Source organism: Elephantulus edwardii, unplaced genomic scaffold, assembly GCF_000299155.1.
Source record: "Elephantulus edwardii isolate Elephantulus edwardi_28Jun2011 unplaced genomic scaffold, EleEdw1.0 scaffold00036, whole genome shotgun sequence".
NCBI lineage: Eukaryota > Metazoa > Chordata > Mammalia > Macroscelidea > Macroscelididae > Elephantulus > Elephantulus edwardii.
Window position 1 is genome coordinate 2,148,120 of NW_006399786.1, and position 5,618 is coordinate 2,153,737.

The window sequence follows — 5,618 nt, forward strand, 5'->3', positions numbered from 1 at the left end:
ATAAAAAAATAAATAAATAAACAAATAAATTTTAAATAAGAAAAAAAAACAGACTGTAAGACATGTTTATGTGCTTTTTTATATGAGAGCTGTGTCCCTTAGACTTGCTTAACAGTAGACATTGAGTCCACTTTTCACTTAATGAGATGAACAGTCGCCTTGATGGAAACATCCAGAAACATAATTGCTTCTGACTGAGATGAAGAAATAAGGACTGAATTTATCTTCCCAATTGAAACAACAGAAGCACTGAAGAAACTACATGAAACAATGGTTTTCAAGACATCAGACCTCAGCCAAGAAGTGGCAATGATCACTAAAGAGGGAAAACAAAGTACGTATCTGCCCCAAGGTACTACATTCACTGTCAACCCCCACCCTCCCAAGCACGTGTGACTTGTCTCTACCCTTTCCCTGCTACCTCCCCATTCCTTGCACACCTGGCTACCTGGTCAAACTCTCCCCTTCCCTAGTCACTTCTTAATATGATCACCAGTCACTTCTGTGATGCCTTGCACTACACACTGCTACTGGTATTCTCAAACTAGTCAGTCTAGATACAAAGGTGTCCAGACCCTGGCCTTAATTACTTGTTATGCTTCTGAGAGTTGGACAATGACTAAGGATGATAGAAGGAGAATAGATGCCTTCGAGTTGTGGTGCTAGAGAAGAGTCTTGAACATACCATGGACTACCAAGAAAATAAATAGGTCTATCTTGGAGAGAGTGAAACCAGGTCTCTCCTTGGAGGCTAGGATTTTTAAGCTCTGCCTCACTTACTTTGGACATGTGGCCAGGAGAAATTGGTCCTTGGAGAAGGACATCATGCTTGGAAGGGTGGATGGACAGCACAGGAGAGGGAGACCCCAGATGAGATGGATTAATATAGTGACTGGGGCAATGGAGGTTGGTGTGTTGGAATTAATGAGGCTGACTCAAGATAGGGAAGGGTTCAGAGCTGCTGTACTTAGGGTCGCTATACATTGCAGGCGACCCAGTGGCACATAACAATAACATACTATGACAGGTTTGGAAGCAGAAGTGGCATCCACTTCCTAATTAGCATGTCTCCAGAAACTCTATGAATTCTGATAAATGTTGATAGTTGTAGAGGGGCTTCAGTCCTTTTGTTCATAGGGTCGCTATGAGTCATGCTCAACTCGAAGGAAATCAGCAACAACAAGGTATTACCAGAAAGGGGTGTCCAGGCAGCTGTCTAGATTTCTGGAAAAGTTAAACTTACTACTTACCCTACTAATTTCAGGTGTAGGAATCTACCCACAAGAAATAAAAACATAGCCAAGTGAAGACATGTAGGCAAATGTTCAGAGCAGTATTCTTTTTAATAATACAGAACTAGAAATCAATGTTATGTTCATTAGTGGGGGGATGTTGTTATTGTTGTTGTTAGGTGCCATTCAACTGAGTACAACTCATAGTGACCCTCTGAACAACAGATCTGAGCCCTGTCCTATCCTGTGCCATCCTCACAATCCCTGACACACTTCAGCCCATTGCAGCAGTGACTGTTGTCAATCCACCTGGTTGAGGGTCTTTCTCCCTTTCACCATCCCTCCACCTTCCCAAGAATCATGTCCCTCACAAAGAAATAGCCTTCCCTAGCAACCTGCTCAAAGTATGTGAGATGAAGCAAGGAGCACTCTGGCTATACTTTCTTCAAGACATACCTGTTTGTTCTTTTGGTGGTCCAGGGGATATTGAGTATTCTTCTCCAACACCACAGCTCAAAGGCATCAATTCTTCTGTTATTTTTATTCATTGTGTAGCTCTCAGAAGGATAGTAATTATTGAAAAGATTATGGTCTGAATCAGACTGAGCCTTTGGTGGTCCTATCTATAGCCTCTTCCTGGGAACTGACTCACCATAAAAGATCATGATTCCCATGCATGAGGATGAGCAGTTGAGTATGCATTTCTCTGAGTCTGAAAGGCAACTAACCTACAGTTGTGTCTTCTAAGAGACAGAATTGACATGTCTGGATTTCAAAAACATGAGGTAGTTAGCTTAGCTTTCATTTGCATTGTGTTTCATAGAATCATTCATATATACTGTATTTTATATAATTAATTACTCTTGATCTATGCCTACTAATACCCTATCTTTTCAAGTCCCCAGTGAATCTTTCCTATTTCTTCACCCTCAACCCCGCCCACTAACTTCTTCATTGCACTGGAGTTGGTGAAAAGATGAACTAAATATGTCATGTTCTTACTTACCTGTTGTCATCAAACTGGTTCCCACTCATAAACATTCTGTAGGACCTAAGAGAACTACCCCCTAGTGTTTCCAACACTGTACTCTTCACAAAAGCAGAATGTTCCATCTTTCTCCCACGGAGTCATTGGTAGGGTCTAACCTCCAACTGGTTAACAGCTGAACACCAGGGCTTCTTCATAGGCATGCAGTGAATGACCATTCAGTAAACAAAAGGAAAAACTACAATGTGGATGAGCCTCAAGAAATACTATGCTAAGACAGAGTAAAAGGAGCCAGAAGCCTGCATATTGTATGACTTCGTTTCTATTAAATGTCCAAAAAAGGAAAATTTATAGAGAATGCAGACGAGTGGTTGACTAGGCAAACAAATACGAGAAAATTCTTCCTGCAAATGGAGATCTTCTAAAACTAGATCATGGTAATAGTTGTACAACCCCACAAATTTGTTAGAAATCACTGACTTGTATACATAAATGGGTGAATTTTACGATATGTAAATTATACCTCAACAAAGCTGTTTTAAAATTTGAAATATAGGAACTTAAAATGCAACTTTTGCCTAGTTGGCTCTGCTTCTGTTGCTGAAGTAAGTTAGAATTTGGAATAGTAATTGGCAAACCTCTAAGATTGGTTTTATGCTCAAAATGATATTTAAAGAAGTAAACATCAGTAAACTTAGTTGGTAGAGACATTTTGTGGACTTTTTACAGCAATTTACTATTTGCTTGACTTTGTTCAGTGCAAGCTGCTTCTCTTCTCAGGGGGTATTACTGCTCAATATAAACAGTAATTAATTAAGAGCTCAGCTCCTGCATTTTGAGCAAGCAGAAGGGCAGAGGGAGCCAAACAGATGTCCTCAGAATGAGTTTGGTTCTTCTAGCAACTTCCCTAATTATCACTAACACATAAGTGCCACGGGTTAGACAATATCCACTTCCTTTCAGGAAAACTGTAAAAATAATCAGCCAGAGAACAAACGAGCAACCCCAAACAAAGCGTTTGGATCTTACATACTGGAGGCTGAAATGTGCAAGTACAAAATCAATTCATACATTGATTCAATCTTGATCATCACTTCCTACTTTGTTTGGAACGGATTGTTTAAAAAAAGAATCTGCTTACCCAATCTGATATCAAAATTTGTTTTAGAACACCAGTAAATGAAAAAGTGGTATTGACGTTGTGTGACATGAACAGACTGATAAAAACACAGAGGCAGAAACAAACAAAGATAATATTCTACAATAATGTAATGACTAAAACTGGTAGCTGGCAGATTCGAACTGCATGTGCAACTCCTTACTCCTAAACCACCAGAGCTCCCGGATACATTACATTCAAATAAAACTCTTTAATGCAACCACAAATTACCAAAATTCCAGTGAGAAGCCATCTTTAGTAGCTATCAGCAAACTTATTCTGTGAAGAGTCAAATAGTAAGAATTTTATACTTTGCAGGTCACATACACACAGCTGTTATTACAGCTGCTGCTGCTTCTCCCTCTCCCCTTGTTCTTTTCTTTTTACAACTCTTTAAAAATGTAAAATCCATACTCAGCTCCAAAACCAAGCCCACCGCCATCTATTAGTTTCTGGCCCAAATTGTTGTGTACTATCGAATCAGAACTGACCCATAGCTGACCCTCCTGGCAGGTTTTCAGAGGCTGTTAATAGCATGGGAGGAGATTGCCCATCCTTCTCCCTTGGAAGATCTGGCAGATTCAAACTACATGCCTTTGGTACTGCAGTGCAGCTTCTTGCCACCAGGCTCCCATAGTCCTGACCCATAGCAACCCTATTAAATAGAGTAGATCTGACCTATATAATGCCGTATATCTTGACAGAAGCAGATGATCACATTTTCTTCCCTTGTAGTGGCTTGAGGGATCCAACTGCTAATTTTTCAGTTAGCTTCCCAATGTGTAACCCATATGTCACCAGAACTCCTTAGCCTCAGCTCGCTCACTTACTCATTGCCCTTGAGTTGGAACTGACTTGTAGCTGACTCTTTAACGTATTTTCAGAGGCTTTAAGTTTCACAGGAGGAGATTGTCATCTTTGTCCATGGGGTCACTGGTGGATCTGAACCATCACAGAGAGGTGCCACCTTTGGGTTGATGCTGCAATGCTCCAGGAACTATGCTACCAGAGCTCCCTATCCTTAGCTCAGGGGCCTACAAATGCTGACCAGAAAAACAAGGCCCATTGTTTACCAGCCTTTGTTCTGTAGATAGTATTGGAGGAGGATTGCAAATTGAATTTTGGGAACCTCCAAAATCTGAGACCACTTTGCTAGGCCATGAGTCTCAGTATAATGTAACTATCCCATTAGTTCTAAATACTAGCCTCTGTGATGTTAGCTGAGGCAGGATCAGAGCAGTTATGTAATAATGTTATTCCCCAGATGTGATTTGAGATGTGATCAGTTAATCACCTGTGAGGGGATCAGGGTGAGACACAACATTCTTAATTAGGTCACAGACTGATCTGATGAGAAAAGAATTACCCCAGAATGTGTCTTACATCACATTTTGACTTACCAGAGATAAAAGGAAAGATAAAGCAGAGAGCCATGGTGACCTCAGTAACATCAAGAAAGAACAGAAATGGAAGATGTCTTTTGGACCCAAGCCTCTGTGCTAGGAAACTTTTCCACCCAGGGGAGGACTAAGACTTGGAGCTATCCAAAGAGCTGGACCTACAGATGCTTAAAACAACAACAACTAGCCTCTTCTAGAGTTGACAGAGAGCTCCGGAGGCCTAGTGGTAAGAAGCTGTGCTGCAATCCTGATAGGGTAGTATTAATATAAATTCAGGATTACTCAAACCTAGTTGAACTAACATCAATTGTTTCCAGCCTACAAAACTGGTTACTTTGCCCTAGAATTCTATTTTTATTTAGTCATGTTAAAACACTTTAAACTGTTTATCAGGAAAGGAAATGGATCTTTACTAGATTAATATTTACATCATTGAAAGTGTTTTTCTCAGTTATAGATAACTCATTTTTGGATTAGCATTTACCTCTTTGAAGATGTTTTTTTCAGTTACATGTAATTGAATGAACATTTATCTCTTTGTAGAAGTTTTTCTCAGTCATATGTAAACTATATCACAAACTGTTTATCGGTAACTGTAACATCTAATCCAAGTGTAAAAGCCAATGACCACCCTTAGAAAGGGAGTCAGTTTTTGAGATGATTCTCATTGCATTCCCAGATCTGTAATAAAGTGCTTTGGATCTTGTAATCCATCTGTCTTATTGGCAAGTGACTATGGAAAGAACCCCTTGCGGTCAGTAACAATCCCAAAGACAAGCAATTTGCATTCACCAGCTGCTCCATGGGTGAAGGACGGGCACTCTTCTGGTGATTTAGTG